The sequence below is a fragment of the Monopterus albus genome, unplaced genomic scaffold (assembly GCF_001952655.1).
Source record: "Monopterus albus unplaced genomic scaffold, M_albus_1.0 scaffold238.1, whole genome shotgun sequence".
Classification (NCBI taxonomy): Eukaryota; Metazoa; Chordata; class Actinopteri; order Synbranchiformes; family Synbranchidae; genus Monopterus; species Monopterus albus.
Genome location: NW_018128118.1, coordinates 600,179 through 619,543, shown reverse-complemented (window position 1 = coordinate 619,543; position 19,365 = coordinate 600,179). Strand labels below are relative to the sequence as shown.

Below are 19,365 nucleotides of genomic sequence, written 5' to 3'. Positions count from 1 at the left end.
TGGACACACAAACAACACAAAAGACAGAAGGTGTCGGGATACAAACTCATCCATGTTTTAAAGTACCTCAATTCAAAAAAGACAACAGAAGAGATACCTGAACCAGCCTGAGAGGGGTGTGTTTACACCTATTAACTCACCATTGCTGTTAAAACACCTGCTTCTGCTGTACTGAAGCTTTAACAGATAAAAATCTTCATTGTGTCCTTTTCATCAAATATCAGCCTGAAGCTGAATTATCCTGGCGATTACTTTTCATCTTTATTCCTCATTATCCTCACATACTCTTTTGAATGATGACAAGACATTAGATACCTGTCCATCTTTGTTCAGTGAACTGCAGCTCCAGATGTACAAGAAATGTAATGATCGCTTTATGTGGTAAAGTAAATCACACAAAGTAATGTGTAATGTATTTTGGGAAGGGTATTAGACATGCACACGTAGGTTATGATTCACTTCTCTTGCTCAGCACAGCACCCTTCCACCACTGTTCCTAAATTAGTCCTGGTCATATGCAGTCCATCCACCCACCAGTTCCTCCTCTCTTCCTCTCTTCCTCCCACCAACTCTGGATCTCTGCCTCTATTTAAAGCCGAGCAGAGGATATTTCAATCACTCTACACTTGTAGCTTGTCACAAGGGGTGCCTGACAGTGACACACACACACACACGCTGCCCTCTGTATTGCTTCCCTTCTGTCTCACAGGGATCATCATCCACCAGGCACTGCTGCTATGTGGAGATAGGCTGGCGTTAACTGTCAAGACTGCACTCAACGTGCTCTAAGACTGACTAATACAAACACAATGTCATGCTGAGCATACCTGTTAGGGTAGCACCAAGTTATTGATTCACAGTTGTGTTAAGTCTCAACTTCAGCTGCCAATCATTTCTCTGGGGTCTCCTCAACCCTGAAAGACAGAGAAGACAAAAACATTTGTGTCATTAAAAACAGCATGAAGCTATGTTACATGGGTATTTGTGGTTTTGATCAAAACTGTCACCAACTTAAAATCTCAAACATATAATTCAGTGGTGAATGTGGTCTTTCAATATGTCCTGCTGCTTCTCTTCTGACTTTGACAGCGAATCGTCACTACCCGACTTCCGAGATGACGCCTGGTTTCAGAGCAGTGTGGAAAACTGACGCTGGCTCAGATGTGAATGGATAAGTCAGCGGGGACGCCAACACAATGGAAGCGAGGGGGCTCTTGTTCTTCTCACACAGACACAGTGGTGAGAATGTGCAGCTTAACGAGCGAGCAGACACACAAAACAAGGCTGATCTCACTAACAGGAAGAGCTATGCAGGCCAAGTCAAAATCACATGTGAACGTGTAACACTGGAGAAACAGAAAACTAATAAAAGAGTAGGGAAACAATGAGACAGAATGAGAGGCTGAAATTAGAAAAGTTAGGAAAAAGCAATATAAAAAGAAATCTAGCAGGAGACCCAGCTGTGACATGTGAGGGCAAACAGGGACACCGTGGTGAGATTGTAATTAACACTCTTCCAGAGGGTGTGGTTTTATGTCTGTAGTAACCAAACAGCATCTATTCCAATTGCTGTTCTGTCTCTTACATTGCTCCCAGCCACTCCACCAACACAGCGTGAGAAACTCAGTCCTCTGAAGCCAGATAGTGTACACAGACGGCAGACGGCGTTACACACTGGCTCAGGTTCTATCAGATGATACCCAAGTGATGAAATGTAGTTATAGCAGTGAGAGTTCGACTTCAGTATATGGGAGGTGAAAACAGTGAGTGTGTATCTGTGTATGAGCATTAGCCCTCTCATTTTTTGGGAACTCCCCCGATGACTCAGTGCACTAGAAGAGGGCTTACCCTGAATCGCTCACCCTAAACTCCGCCCTCCTGGGACACCACTTACAGTCAGGTGACCGGGGGTGTTTCTACTTCGCTGCAGATGTGACAACAGCGGGAATTTCTTGGACTTTGTGATGTCATTTCTGCTTCCTATGCAGTCGGATCGCACATGTGTGTGTGTGTGTGTGTTTAGACAAACAAACAGGATGTGATGCAGGGGAGTTTCACAACCGAGGGAGAATCAAATGGCCAAACCGCAAGTTCACGAGAAATGATGCGGCAAAGATGTCAAACAACCTGCTGATCACTTTAGTGCAAACTTCAGGTAGCTGGGTAGAGAGCAATCCAAAAAGTTAAACTCTGAGTCAGACTTAAATACTAAGCTTCAGTGGCTATGTGCGATTACTCTGCCTTCACTTTTACCTCAGTGTAACCACAACAAGCTGCACGCTGCGGTTAAAAGTTCGTTTATATTGCTGAGTACAATAAATGAAACAAGGTTAAGTGAAAGTGATTTAAGTATCTCTTCTACTTTCATACTACTTTATATATACAGATGATATATTTAATAGTTCTTACCAAGCAGATGACGCAATTCATTCTCTGTTACATCAAAAATTCCCCCACAGTACATTGCCCCCTCCCCATCAATACCAGACATCACAGAGCTGTTCCTGTCAACACCCTCGCTGTCATAGTTACTTAACACCAGCTATCAGTTGGGGGGCGGGGCCAAGCAAGAGCATTGGCAGGCAGACAATGCCCTGCAAACCGTTGTCAACCACCAAGCAAGAAGCTAGAAAGAAAATAGAGGCGCTTTGTTGAGTCCTCTGTGGTGTCAAACAAAGAAACATGCACACAGAATAAATAAACCCACAGCAACATCACATGACACGCAAACCAAAGTCACAAGTTAGTGGCTGTGCAGAGGGAAGCTTGCTTATTACTAGCATGAGCTGGGGGGAACAAATGGTTGAAGAAAAGATGTTGAGATGACATCTCTCTTGGTGCAGTAGCTTTAATTTATTCCCCCTCACCCTTCCCTAACAACTGGCCTGTGCTGGTCCCCAGCCAAACTACCACACTGAGAGGAAACAGACTGGAGAGAGAGGGGATGGGAGTCAGTGAGGGCAAACACTGCAAAAATATATATGTGAAAGTGTAAAAATCTAACTTCTTTCCTGAGCTGGAGTCTTGACTGTCTGCAGCAGTAATGTTGATGTTGCCATGGGAAAGAGCAATAAACAGATGGATAAGAAGGCAGCTTAGTGCTGAGTGAGCACATGAACAATGAAAGAGGAGTTTCACTGATGAAAATGAAGAGCGTGAGGGGGTAATGGCAAGCAGCTGGAGTGTGTTACTGCCCTAGTAAAGCCACTGTAAAGCCTGTCTGATAAGAAAGGAGTAGATAAGGCTGAGAGAAGTGGGAGATAACAGAAAATAACGTGAGGGAAATGCTCTGGCAGCAGCAAGTTTCTCAGTCTCGCTCTGTCCTCCCTCACCCTCTCTACTCCATTTGGCCATTACATAATCAGTCCCAGATAAAGATCATGTTCATGAGGAAACACCATGCATTTCTCTCTCTCTCTCTCTCACACACACACACACACACACACACAAACACACACACACACACACACACACACACACAGAACAGCCAGCCCCTGCATCTGTCTACCCCTGCTTTCCTGCATGTGTGTTTGTTGTGCATGTACAAACTCCTGTGCAGGCTGTTCAAAGATAATGATGTGGCCTTCATCACATCCACATCCTATAACACATACAAAACAAATCAGAAAAGCCTGTCAACACACAGAAGAGAGTGCAGGTCAGCCTAGGACACCGCAAGCCAACATTGCTCCTGCACACAAACACAGAAGCATCTGACCTCCCTAATGGAACATTATCTCCTGTTGGCATCCATCTCCACACCACCACCCTCCATCCAGAGGACAGACTGCTGGCCTAACCCTTCACCCGGTTACACTCAGGCCTTCTACCCAGCAGACTGGCCAGCTAAAAGCTCTTATTTGTCTTACTTTGTCTCCTCCTGGCTTATTTGTACGCTCCCTCACATCTGCTCCACATTCAGACCATGACACAGAGAGGCCGTAAAGCACAGGAGTGAGGAATATCCAGAATCCTCACATGTAACCCCTGCTGGGTTGACATGGCCTCTCATGTCAACATTCGGTAGATTCTGAAAGACAGCAAGAAGTTTCAAATTAGCAGCGACTGCCAGCTAGATGCAGTTTTGTTTTGGCTGTTGGAGGCAGCCTGTCAGTGACTCGGCTTGTCACATCGTGTGGGTTTTTTGTTTTTTTTTTTACTCTCAAAATTTTCTTTAGCTGCAAAGCTTTTAACAAGAAGTGGAGAAAACTGATTTCTGGACCCTCAGTGACACAGTGATGAGAAACGGTTGGCCTACATTTTCATCTGTTTGTGGAAAAAGAAACTAAACAATGTAGGGTAGAGTGGGGGTGTGTGAGAGGCCCCTTCACCACTCACCACCCTGACATCTGGGCTGTTACTGACAACACACAACTGTGTTAGTGGAGTGCATCTCTTACATCTCTACACACAGAGACAGATCAGACACAAATGTGTGTGTGTATGACATTAAAGAGAAGAGGAACATGGAGGAAGCTGTCGTCACAGCCACAGGAAGCAGGCCTCCCTGAGGGGGGGTGTGTGGGACAGAAAGAAAGAGGCTTCAAGGCTAAAACTTCCTGTTGAACAGATATGAAGTGTATGTGTTTTAGTGTCTGAAAAAGCCTTTTGACTGTATTTATTAAAAAAAAAGAAAAAAGAACCGTGACTACATGATGCGACTAAAATGAATCTTTGGAGCTGTGAAAGAAGAGTCAATTCAAAATCCCAGCCGTTTCACTCATTGTTCCTAAAATACACCTCAGAAACAGCCATCTTGTGTGAACAGTATGTGTGTGTGTGTGTGTGTTAACTCATGACTCACACCAACCTCATCAACAAAAACAAGACAGTCGACTGACTTGAAAAGTCATTTCCCTGGCTCCGAGCCTGGGTTTAAGTGAAAAGCCTTGTTTGCCCTTTTTAGTTTCTGGTAACAGTGAGTGACAAACACATGATGGCACAGCGAGTGTGTATGTGTGTGTGCTGAAGAACTCCTCCTCCCAGTCACTGGCGCTGTCTGCCTCATTCTCACAGAAACTCTGTGTTACAGTGAAACCGTCTGGATTTCTCAAACTGCTATATTTTTGTGCATGTTCCTGTCTGAATCAAGCTGTGTGTGAGAGACAGAAAGAGAGAATGACTCAACACTTGGCTGGAAACAAAACGGCATATAAATCTGAACAAACTGAAAATCTGAGAGGCTGTTGGCGTCTCATTATCAGCTGACAATGCCTTGATCGTCATCACTCTCCATTTCCACACTTGAGCAACCTCAAAAGCCCCCAAACTTTTCTTTCTGTGTCTCAGTGATTGTTGTCAATAACAAATCTAAGAATAGCTCACGACAAAATAGAACGTTATTGCCTCTTTTCATAGGAAAAACAGCAAAATCCCCCTCCCTCATACTGCCGTCTCTGTCCAGGTGCATCTATTCCACATCCACACACATGCACCCCCCCCCAAACTAGCTCAAAATGCACTAAACAAGACGAGAGACTCCGCTCCCTTGGTAGCAGTTGCCAGGGGAACCAGTTGCGTCTTCACCAACAGTTATTAAACTAAGCTAGAGAGGCAGAGACAGACATAATTTCATAAGAAGGTTTATGAGAGGTCTTTACTGATCAACATGTTTACAGGGCAAGTCGACCTAACCCACCATCCTCTTCCTCCCTGGACTCAAAAAATTATGTCTCATTAGCAGCTTGTGTGTAGGAATAACAGAGAAAACCCAACATGGACATGTGTGTCCATCCTACATGCCTCAGTTAATGACAGTGTGCGTGCAGATGGCCGGTGCAGTGTTGTACAGGGGTGTAATTACACACACATGATTTTGACTTTGTCAGACCAGGCTGACGCAGGCTGAGAGACTTTGTTATGACGGCAGCGCCATTTTTTCCATTCAGTCCAGAGAACATCCAAGGCCTGTTTATAGATTCCTCAAATACCACCGATGTTGATTGTTAGTTTTGTTTTTTAGCCTCACTTAATCGCCCATGTTGCACACAGCCTACTTGCTAGCTGAGTTATCATTTGTTCTGCCCATGTGGTTGAGGCGGGTGAAGGTAGTTCTAGGAGGTGATGGGAGGCAAAAAAAAGGAAGGAAGAACATTCTTTCCAAAGTGTGAGTGTGTGTGCAATTTTGTGCATGAGTCACACACACAGTGTGTAGGTTCAGACACCCCCACCTGCATTGTGGCATCATCACAAGTGGCGAGGAGCCAAAGATAACAGACAGGAACTGAGCTCAGAGGGAAAACTGCCTTTGCTCTCACTTGGCTATACAGACTAAGTAAACACAAAGTAGAAAGTAAACCCCACCTTTTCTGTATTATTCACTCAGGATGGATTATATCTTGATATGTTCTTCTTTTCTCTATACCATTGGTTATTCTCTATTTAAAATGCTACCCAGTTGTATATTAGCTTATCTGCTTGGCCCGAGGCTACACTTCCATTGATGCCCGCTTCTGTGAAAGCCTGAAGTTACTTCACTTCTCAAAATCTGGACTGAATTACACAGATCTGTTTCTCTCCACTGTTCTCAGGTGTAAAACCCAGTTTACAGAACCTGGAGTAAGACCACAGCTGCATGTACAGTGCCTTGCGAAAGTATTCGGCCCCCTTGAACTTTGCGACCTTTTGCCACATTTCAGGCTTCAAACATAAAGATATAAAACTGTAATTTTTTGCGAAGAATCAACAACAAGTGGGACACAATCATGAAGTGGAACGAAATTTATTGGATATGTCAAACTTTTTTAACAAATAAAAAACTGAAAAATTGGGCGTGCAAAATTATTCAACCCCCTTAAGTTAATACGTTGTAGCGCCACCTTTTGCTGCGATTACAGCTGTAAATCGCTTGGGGTATGTCTCTATCAGTTTTGCACATCGAGAGACTGAAATTTTTGCCCATGCCTCCTTGCAAAACAGCTCGAGCTCAGTGAGGTTGGATGGAGAGCATTTGTGAACAGCAGTTTTCAGTTCTTTCCACAGATTCTCGATTGGATTCAGGTCTGGACATTGACTTGGCCATTCTAACACCTGGATATGTTTATTTGTGAACCATTCCATTGTAGATTTTGCTTTATGTTTTGGACCATTGTGTTGTTGGAAGACAAATCTCCGTCCCAGTCTCAGGTCTTTTGCAGACTCCATCAGGTTTCCTTCCAGAATGGTCCTGTATTTGGCTCCATCCATCTTCCCATCAATTTGAACCATCTTCCCTGTCCCTGGGAGACGCACCAAACATGTGGAAGAAGGTGCTCTGGTCAGATGAAACCAAAATCGAACTTTTTGGCAACAATGCAAAATGTTATGTTTGGCGTAAAAGCAACACAGCTCATCGCCCTGAACACACCATCCCCACTGTCAAACATGGTGGTGGCAGCATCATGGTTTGGGCCTGCTTTTCTTCAGCAGGGACCGGGAAGATGGTTAAAATTGATGGGAAGATGGATGGAGCCAAATACAGGACCATTCTGGAAGGAAACCTGATGGAGTCTGCAAAAGACCTGAGACTGGGACGGAGCTTTGTCTTCCAACAAGACAATGATCCAAAACATAAAGCAAAATCTACAATGGAATGGTTCACAACTAAACATATCCAGGTGTTAGAATGGCCAAGTCAAAGTCCAGACCTGAATCCAATCGAGAATCTGTGGAAAGAACTGACAACTGCTGTTCACAAACGCTCTCCATCCAATCTCACTGAGCTCGAGCTGTTTTGCAAGGAGGCATGGGCAAAAATTTCAGTCTCTCGATGTGCAAAACTGATAGAGACATACCCCAAGCGACTTACAGCTGTAATCGCAGCAAAAGGTGGCGCTACCAAGTATTAACTTAAGGGGGCTGAATAATTTTGCATGCCCAATTTTTCAGTTTTTTTATTTGTTAAAAAAGTTTGAAATATCCAATAAATTTTGTTCCACTTCATGATTGTGTCCCACTTGTTGTTGATTCTTCACAAAAAATTACAGTTTTATATCTTTATGTTTGAAGCCTGAAATGTGGCAAAAGGTCGCAAAGTTCAAGGGGGCCGAATACTTTCGCAAGGCACTGTATAACCAATATTTATAGTTATGGATGTGTGAACCTCACAGTTGTTTGGCAGTATGGTGGAGACCTGCTGGTCCTTAGAAACTAATGAGAAATAAGTAGCTTCATCCAAAGATGCTAGTGATGAATGTAAACACTGCTTTTTTATACCATAATATTCAAATCTAAAAAGCATATAAATGTGTAAAAAGGTTTATTATGAGGAACCTTCATGTTTTAATACTATTATTGTGCTGTTTTATTGCTTTTTGTAATTTAACTTCATTTGAATCTTATTCTGCTGCAATGACACAGTTCCCCATTGTTATATTTTACTTGTGGCACTTTTTCCCCACCCCTTTTTCTGTCATTCACCATTGTGCGCTACCCAGCATAGCTAAAAAACCCAACAGTCACCCATTCCATGTAGACGGCCCCTACAGAAGTCGGCCCTATGTTCTGTTTTGTGGGCCCTGGCCCCACTTGAGACTCCACAGCGGGCAGCCTCTCACTTCACAGAGGAATTCCACACTCGGTTAACGGGGTTTTGCCGCCCCTCCCCAAATACACCACAGGAGCCTAAACAAACTCAGTTATTTTACTGCAATATTGAGGGCAGTTAGTCATCACTAAGTCCTGTTGTAATACTATAAGTCCAGTTAGTACTGTACTATAAATTCTACAGCAACTAAATGGAGAGGAAATGGAACAGCTACGATGGCACACCTTTAAATGTTCAGCATTTTTACTGACACAGCATGATGGGAAATTCCTCAGCTGGTTTCCAACCAACAGTGCCAGCTAACACAGAGCAGAAGTTGTGCTTTAATGCATGAACTGCTGGGGATGTGTGGGGAGTGTTTGACAAACGGTTGGCAGGGCAGATGTTGTCCTGCAACTCTCTCATTCTCTCTCTTGCACGTTTCGTGTTGGTCTCTGGAGAAGAAGTGACACCCTTTACTGGAAAGTGTGGTGTCACGTACAAATGTTTCATAATGATGTTAATCACTTCCTCAATTGCTTCCCTTTGAAACACACACACAGGATTATATTTTGCAGTGACAGGTAGTGTCAAGTAGTCGAGGGGCAGAACCCCCTAATATCTGAGGAACTGCTACAAGACGCATACCAAATATCCTCTTTCATCAACATTAACTTTCGAAGTCCTGTTAGATGAGTATGTGCTTTAACAGCCAGCCTCCTGACTCATTTCCCAGGCCAGCTATACACAAAAGAATCATAACTAGGTCAAAGTTGTCCTTAAATTGCACTGTATCCAGCACCCCCCCATCAAAACTACATATAGTACATGGTGGGTGGGACTGGGAAACTATTCTCTCACACACACACGCACACACACACGCATACTCCTCTTCTGCTTACTCAAGTTGGGTGACTCAATCACAGCTGTAGAGCTTACGGCCTTTCTCCGCCGTCATCTCACTCTCTCCGTCCTAACGCGCGTGTGTATCACTTTAATATTCCTCCACGTTCGTCATCACTCATAGTAAATGGGCGGCGATTGTTCATTCACACACAGACACACACAGGGGACCAACGGGGGCGGGTGGAGAGCTGAGGCAGCACACAGCCGGCCGACACGGTGCGTGGAGCGCTAACTTTTTACAACCTCCGATATCAAACGCGCTGCTGATCTCCATGCCAATCGATCTGATTGATCGCCAGTGAAACTTCAAAAGCTTTCTTGGCGACCCCATGCCAGCACACTTCGCTTTTCCTAATCTGGGCTCGTTTATTGCAGGCAATAAAGTGACAAAAAGTGCCCCCCCCAAAAAAAAAAGATGACCAGTGAAAACTGGATAACGTTGGACGTCTATAAGCGGCGCAATAACAGCCACCAATGTCAACAACTATTAATTATACTACAACAAGACATCACCACGCCCCCTCTTTATCTTGGTCTAACGTCCATTGTTGTGATGTTTTACTAATAGCAGTCCGTAAACTCGGGTCAAACTGTCCAAAGCGCGCACATGGGGGGTGGGGTGGGGGTACACGGGTCAAAAACAAAGGTATGGATGTCAGCTGGGTGTGTCAAGGTGCAGGCACTGGCCATAAACAAACCAGCTGACTTCTGTGGGCTCAAGATACAGATGTGTTTGACTGTCTGTCAGCTGACCATCCTGGACTGGTGCGCGCTGTGAAGGGGATCATTCGGTAACAGATCACGTTGACCAAACAATAGCCTACCACACTATATGTGGTCAGAATTTAGTGTACTGATTACCCTCCGACACCCCCTACCCCCATAACAACAAAGAGAAGCGATGCAAATCACTTCCTTTCAATCCTGCTCTTTGTGTGTATACGGATTGACTGGGGGTGATGGGGGTGGCAGCGATCCATTCACTTTATACGGCTGCCGACCTCAGTGATCCTGCCCACCCCCCACTCCTGCTCCAGCCTAGCTACCCACTCCCACCCACCCACACACACACACACACACTCACAATGGCGTGAGATCTCCTTACACAGGCACTTTTCTCTCCTTCCCTCTCTGGCCATGCCATGATCATGAGTTTTCAGGGCAACAATGACCGAACTAGGTCCCCTGGAGCCCCACGGCAATGTGAGGATTAGATCATGTACACCACTTTAATATTTATTAAGACTATCTACACAAACAAACTCTGGTCATTTTCCCGGGGATAAAACCAGAAAGGCTGGCGGTTTATTTTGGGGCATTTACTACAGAACCCGATGAACCATCAAAGCAAACCAACAGAAATGAAGTGAGTGATTAAACATGTCTGGTAAAGATGATCAGTCAGTTGACATGAGGAAAACAGTTCACTGAACTGAGACGCGCGTGGGATTAAGTCATCACCTGTGGTTAAAAAAAAAAAACACACACAGCCAAATTCCCCCACCTCATCGATTATAGACGATCAAGGGCTCCGCTTTAATCAATTACGATAATTCACTCATTGTTGCCCTGAATGGCAACACGGTGTGTCACTGATCTACAGCCACATTGTATCTAAAGGTATCGAACACACTAAACTGTCACGCCACTAACTTGGATGATTACAACCAAAACAAACTCGACTAGACTTTTAAATGCCCCGGGTTCACTCTCACTACTCACCGTTCAGGCAAGTATTTCAAACAGACGCTCCAGAAATAAAATTATTTCCAAAAAGAGGATCGTGTCCGGTTCCTTCAGCTCCACCGGTCGTCTTTAGTCTTTTATCCGTAAGTTTGGAGCTCTGAGTCTGCAGAGCAATTCCCGACCAGCCGGCTGAGCGGAGGACAGCTACAGCACGATAATCCTTATCGGTCTCCGTCGTTTCCTCTCGAAGCGCCCTTGAAACTCTAGCCGGTTAACAGCCGGAGAGCCTCTCCTCTGTCCGGGGAAGGCCGGTTCTCCTCTAGGTTCTGGTTTTTATTCCGATAGATGGCCGCCTTTGTCGTGCAGCGATACCCGGGTCTCTGTGTACCTCTCCGCGTCGAGCTCTTTCCCCCAGTGCCTTCACACACACAAGCTGCCGGGCAGGGATCGTATTGCGCTTGAGCTCCGTTTTAAAGGGACAGAGCCACGCACACACGCACAGCGAAACAGGCGCACGCTTACACGTGACGTCACCCCACGGCCCCGGAATTCCCTGACAGCTCAAACTGGCACGAGTCCGACTACCGGTACCGGAGCTGCTCCTCTTGCATACTCCTCAGGGTTTTATTCCTCTGTCGTTCTGATTTCACTGCAGGGTTTAGGCTGACTCGTGACCGGCTGTTAGACTCGGTGAACAGCCTGGAACATATTTATGTGGCCGTCTATTTTTGGATAAGGAAGAGTAGCATCCCTTTACACACAGTGTAATGATCAGATGTTTTGTGCGCCACGATAACACAACACCCTAAAATCATCTTATGTAGGAGTTATAATCTACACTGTTGATTCTTATCGTTGTATGGGTCAATGCAGCTTAGGTTACACTGTAAAGGAAACCTACTACCTGTTATGTATAGGGTTTACAGCATCACCTACTGTACATGGATTATACACAGATCTGCACTGCTGAAACAGACATTTAATCATTTTGAAAAATGTATGTAAACCTATCATTGACCAAGCTCTGTTAGAAGACACAAACACATTCACTATGTTTTAATTTACATTTTCCCTGATATTTTAGAAATATATATACCTGGAAACAGGCACCTTAATATATGGCTTTTTAAAATTAAATAATTTGGAAATTATTTACAGATCACTTACAACATTAATACATGCATAATAAGCTGTTAATAAATCGAATTTGGTCCAGATCCTTTGCAACCTCTTCCAGGCAGTGCACCTGTCAGAGGGACACTACACAAATGTGCCTGGAGACCCAAAGGTTGGTCTCATAAAGTGGTCTCATAAGTGATTCACACAGCACTGGTAAATGATTTATTCATCACTAATGACAGCATTAGTTATAGCTTAAACCACTGATAAGATGGCTACTTACCACCTTACAGGTACTGTACTTCAATTTAGACCTTTGCTCAGACATACCCATTTTACACTTCTCAGTCAACTTGTAAAAAGACATCCACCTGAATGGTTTGTACAGTGAGCTTTGCCATCAAGGATGTCAGACATCAAGAATTTCTCCAGATAATCTGACACAGTCACAATTTGTAAATAAAAATCTCACTTTCAGAGAAAGATGGGAGTCATCAGAGAGCTGATCAATTAATAATATGGGATGAAATTGATGGATTTCACTACTGAAAATGTACACAGTAAACACACCCACCCACAGATGACCGGTGGATTGTCCCACCCCCCAGAGTTCCTTTTGCAGAGCTGCACAGCTCATATGGATATAAAAATGTCAACTTTTGCAGAAAGGCTACAGGTTTGGAAACCTTGTATAATGTTTATAAGGTTTTGCAAGCTCAGCCTACAAATAAAACCTGACTTATGAGGCCAATCAATTTCTTGTTACTGTCTCATGAGGGACATGGACATGACTGTACACACAGAAGTACAAGAATTGCTGTATATGCTGTGTGTTCAGAGGAAGTAAACAAGGCTTTGAAAAACACTACTGGGTCACCCTAAGGCCGGAAACATTTGTTCCAGCCTTTTCTCACCAATGTAACCATCCTGTACCCTGTAACGATGCCAAAGAGCCACACTGGTACAACCAGCAGTATGCATCTCTCCCTCGCTTTTTTTTAAGCCACCACAGGGAGGATGGGAGTGTGTCATGGATGATGCCGAGACAATGACATAATGATACACACAAAACTGGCACACACAATTTATTTATGGTCACAACATTCATTCACACATGCACACACACACACGTTATGTAACTTATCTCTGGCTTCATACATATCAGCCTCTCCATGTGTTCTCTCATATACTTGCAGTATATTTTGAAATAACCTTTAGTACGCAGGGAAGAGTGACAAGAGGGGTTTTGTGTATGCTAGATTCAAATCCCTGATGCAGTGAGTGCATGGCGTGTGTAATATGTACCACCAGGGTGGATCTGAAGTCTATTGTCAAGTGTTCAATGATGTGTTTTGTGTTGAGAAAGAAGAGGGATGCAGCAGACTGGGGGACACTGGGAGGCACTGTATTCATTTATGGATGGTTTGTTTTTGTTTGCTAAGGGCTGACAATGCTATAGTATGTCAGTACATAGTACATGTTACAGTAACTATTTAGGTGATGTAATGACAGTACTCTAAAAACCTGCAATAATAATCTACGTATATTTGTAATACACTGATTCAGCTCAGACTTTCTTATATGCATCATCTTAAAGCTAGTACATCCTAAATTACTACAGTCCATAATTATCCAACACAGAGTTATATGTTAGTGCATTCTATATTGAAACAATATATTTTCTGCTTCTCACTGTGTATATTGCCCATTCTATTTCTGCACTGGTCTCTGCTGCACTAAAACAGACTGATTGCACTATTCATGCAAATATTGCTCATGCTGGTGTGTATGAAGAAAGTAATTTCAGTTTGCTGCAGCCATATTGTATTCTCATATTGCTCCCAGTGTGTGAATTCACACCACACCTTTCCATTAGGTGTGTTGAGAGAGAGAGTCCGCTGTCTCAAGTGTGTGACTTTGCCTGCTTTATATGTGCCAGTGTGTGCAACTGCACTACAAGAGTGTGGTGGGAGACCATTAGTAAAGTGAAAACAATTTGGGAATCTCTGTTTCAAACTTTGGATTACCCCTACACACACTCTGGTAGAGGACCCGAGCGTGAAGGAAGGAATAAAAGACTGTCCCGAAGTGGGGGGCGAGTGGGAAATTATATCTGATCTGAACTGCTGGAGCCACTCTCCCAGTTTGGGGGTCACAGCCCCCAATGTTCCTATTACCATGGGGACCACTTTTGCCTTCACCTTCCACATCTTTTCTAGTTCTTCTTTCAGCCCTTGGTATTTCTCGAGTTCCTTCTTCCTGATGTTGCTATCGCTTGGGACTCCTACATCTATCACTACGGCCTTCTTCTTCTGTTTGTCCACCACTACTATGTCCGGTTGATTGGCCATTACCAGTCTGTGAGTTTGTATCTGGAAGTCTCACAGGATCTTAGCTTGATCATTCTCAATCACCTTTGGAGGTGCATCCCATTTTGACTTTGGGACTTACAGCCTGTACTCACAGATGCTTCTGTACACTATGCTAGCCACTTGGTTATCGCGTTCCATGTATGCCCTGCCTGCTAGCATCTTGCACCCTGCTGTTATGTGCTGGATTGTCTCAGGGGCATCTTTGCATGCATATATATATATATTTGTCTCAACAACAGGACAAAAATCATCTGAGGTGTCCCTGTGTCTCTCAGACAGTACAAAACCTTCTTTGGCTTTATGTTCCCTATATACATATACATATTATAGATACACACACACACACACAGTATATATGATATTCCTGTCATACTAGCCACATACTGCCATTTAACAAATAGACCACCATCAGTATGCATGCGCTCTGCAGTCGTAGGAGAATCTCTCCCTGGTACAAATGGTACTTCTCATTCTCAGCCTCTGATATGTAGGCTTGTGTGTGGGACTGTGTGTGTTTGTGTGTGTGTGTACATGTGGCACACCGTGAGTCAGCCTTTTGGGTACACAGAGACCGACAGACACGATAATAATCACCTCCACGCACGTACTGACACACAGTCACACCGCAAGGAGACAGTCACACAGGCAGTCAGACAGACAGACTGGCTTAGCACACCCACATACTGTATAGCAGTAGCCAGCTGAATGGAGTGCTGCAGCCAGGATAATTAGGGCCCTTATTCAAGGAGAGACAGGCCGACAGGGAACACAGATTTCTCTATACTTACTCAAAAGAACCAGCTAATCCTAACTGTAGCTTAAGCACTCCAGTCCTGCTTAATATTCTCACTATAATAAAGTTATACATCATGAAAAGTAAATCCACCTTAGATGAGCTTAAAAAGTTCAGCTGACTCTTAGAGGAAGACTTGCATTTTTGAGACACCAAAATCATCCATGTGTCCATGGTGCAACAAGCTAATACGTTAGCACGGACTATGCCAAATTTAAACAAGCAGTATCCATTCTGTGCCATGAAAACAAGTCTGCAGCAGCCCAGAAGTTAAATGGTGACTCATCTAGAATGAAGTGGACCATGGCTGGCAACTGTGTGTGAAAGACTGGTGAAACTTACATTCAATATAATATAAAATCACTAAACTGCTTTCAACAGTACTGTAACCATGTCCATAACTACTTAGAGTTGTTGTGGAGGTTAGTGTGGAAATCTATCAGGTAGTATTAGTGTAAATGCCAACATTGGTTGAACTCTGTTGCTTTGTGTGCACTGGCTGTGTTGAACACTGATGCCTGCAAAATTAAACTGGGATTAATGAATCTGATCATGTTTAATTCTTAAAATTTCAGAATCTACATGCAATATTATAATTAGGGATGTGCCTAATGCTTATTTTCATTATTGATTGCCTGATGATAATTTCCTTGATTTACTGTTTGGTCTATAAAATGTCAGAATAATGAATTACACCCATCACAGTTTTCTCAGAGGTGTTACATTCTTCACACTGCTTGTTTTGTTCTTACTATCATGAGACCCAAGGACAATATTCTTATGTGAGAATCTTGAACCAGTGAATTTTTTGGCTTTTTGCTTACTCTAAAACAAGTACCTGAAAATCAAATTGTTTATGATCAACTCTCTGATAATTAAGGATCCATTATTTGTCTATTTGCTTTGGCTCTTATTTTGGCAGCAACAGATATATCTAAGATGACAGATGGATGATTTTGGCATCTATTACTTTGTGTAAGTTAATAGAAAACTCTACCACACACACACCACACTCTTGAGCCCCTTTTCAGACATGGTAGCCATGAATTTGCAGGTCACATGTAGCCATGTAGCAGTTGCCTTTTTAGCATTCACACAGAGTTGCCAGCAAGGCTTTGTTCAAACAGGACCTAGCTGGGTACAGCCACAGCATTTACACAATATCCAACATCATGCGAGCCAAGTACAAAGCACGATTACATTTTATCTTGTTAGTAAATTTCTGCTCTGCACAGATGACCAGTTCTGACTTCAGTGTGGGACCAGTTTCCAGCCATTTTTTATTCTCACGCTGCTAAACTGTGTCTTCTCTGTACCAGTTCAAAACAAACCTTTTATAAGTTACTGTTGTTACGTTCTTTTTATATTTGTGCCCAAATGTCACTGCCGGTCCTAAATCCACAACCACCAAGAAAGAAGTGCGTGCAGCGGTGGTCGATCAGAGAAAACGTTGTGTGAAAGTATGTCTTATGCAATTTGACCATTGCAATTCAGACATGTAGCCGGTTAGAACGTAACCAGCTATTTAACTAGGACCAACAACATAAAATTGCCGGTAACACTTAGTGAGCTACGCTTTGTTCAGACATGACACTTAAATATGAAACAGCAGGCAAATTCCTGGGCAGGGGTGCCTGGCCAAAAGGGGCTTTGGGGTATTGCTTGAAGATTTGTTGCTGGCAGAAAGAGCAAACAAATCATTTACCCTTTTTCTTCTTCTAATGGGGCTTTGAAGAGGAAAAAGGTGAAAGAGGCTGTCCACAACTCTTTGGAGTGTGTGGGAGACTATAAAGAGGCAGTCCACTCACACCCACTATTTCACAACTCACTACCTGCTTAACTAAAGAATCCATGTGTACATAAGATACTCATTGTGCTTTACTCCTACTCCTGTCTTATTCACTCTTTTGACATGCTACTTGACTCCTCTATCATTTTAACCTACATACTGTACAACAGTGTGTGTGTGAACACATTGTACAATATTTACCTCCATAATGTACTTACCTGATATTAAATACTTATTTTCAAATATATTAGGTGAACAAAACAATTGAAAAACCACATGAAAAGTATTAAATCGTTTGTTATATTAAAAACATACAATTTGCAGTACAGCATTATGTATATGTGTAGGCACAGAGGTGTGTATTTGTGGATGAAACAAGTCAGTAAGACAGAAACAGCGTGGGATGAAAGCAGAGGAGCTAAATCAAAGTCTTACCTAGTGATACCTAGTGATCATGGGTAATTTAGTCTGTCTTTTTCAGCAGGCCACCATGACACCTCCTACCTCCTGAAACCACAATATGGAGGAACAAAGGTCAGTCTAGAGGTCAAACAGCAGCAGCAGCAGTCAGGAGCTGGACACAACTGGATTCTGTTGCATTACACAAAAAGTCACTGTGGGCTGAAGCCAACATTAAGTAAAGTGTACCCTTTTCTATCCATCAAAATTGAGCTTGGTCACAACAATCGACTTTATCCATAAATCTGCAGCTTAATATTGGACTACAGTGATGTGTGTTGGGAATGAGAAGAAGCAATTCTATTTCCACCTTGTGACAGCTAGGTCAAACACTTCTGACAATTCATCAAAATTCTAGTTGAGATCACAAGGACAACCAGAGTTCTTTTATATTCCCTTTGCTTGTTTCATCATGCACACTTGACATTTGTTGACTGTGGCCATGATGTTACTGATACAGTACGTAATATGGTGTGGTGTATGAAACCACGGTGTCTGTGTGTCAGCCAAAATGCACAGGAGGGCCTGGACCAGTGCTGTGGCCAACTGTGTGTGTGTGTGATCCTCGTGTGCCGTCTGTTCTCTGACTCATAGTGTCAGCGCCGGGCCACATGACTGAGAACAGGTGGCACTCTGGTATACGTCTCCTACCCTAACACACACTCATAAAAACACACTCCTCCATGTCCATCCTGAGAACACACAGCACCTGTGATGTACTCCAACATTAAAGTAGGCATGATTACACACAAATGAACCCACACATACTCTCACAGACGCACTCACACACAGAATATGCCCTTTAAACAGTTTCATGATTGTGGCTGTCACTAGTCACAACCTGTATATCATCACCTCTCGTCATCATCTTCACACTACACATATAACCCATCCACTTGTCATCTTTCTCCTCCTTTCACAATCTGTAGGCCAACCCTCTCGCCCTTTCATTCCTCTCATCCTTCCTTTCTTACTCTTGTATATCTCCTGTATTTCTTTCTCTTGCTCAAGCATTCTACATACTGTACAGGGCTGTGATATAAAACACACCCACACACTGCTTCATCCATGTTTCTCTACTGAACATTAGGGATGGGACTATGTTTTCTGGATCCAGTTCGATGCACAATATGGTGTGTATGACTCAATTTAATCACAATACAATTAAAAATTCAGTGACAATGTATGACTAGCTGTGTAATACTTGTACTTTATTCCTCTTTTCAGCACTGGTTTGTTTATGTCAAGAACAACAACATATATTGACTTATGTTCTGTTAGGATATCTTATTGATGTTTTTGTATTGCGACATGCATACAAAGAACCTTTGCAACATCCCTAGCATAATCTGTGTGCATGTCTGTGTGACAGTTGTGTCAACACAAGGCAGATAGCTGGCTCAGCCTTCACTGATCTTGCAGCCTGGTGGTTAAAGCTCCCAACCTTTGAACTCTAGGTCAAAGATCACACCCCCCCTAAGGGCCACAGCTGGTCACACTGTAAAGGTGGACCTACTGTGTGTGGTAATGAAGGTGGGTGAGAGAGAATGTGGGTGCATTTTGAGTAGGGCTACTTTAAAAAACACAGGAGGGCAAGTGTGTGTTGGAGGCTGAACTGTTGCAAAGGTGGAATAGATTCTTTCATGACACACTGAGTAAATGTCACAAGCTTTGACATAGTCACTTGACTCTGCTCTCTATGAAGATTGTGGGCAGGGAATGAGGGGGAGGGTGTAAC

The 19,365-nt window shown here is 43.3% G+C and overlaps 1 protein-coding gene across 1 annotated transcript in view; it reads right to left on the bottom strand.

Moving 5' to 3' along the window:
- The window catches only part of kdm6ba (lysine (K)-specific demethylase 6B, a), a 68,521-nt gene that overhangs the window by 13,996 nt on the left and 35,160 nt on the right, over positions 1–19,365 (bottom strand). The gene's annotated exons all lie outside the window — the stretch shown is intronic.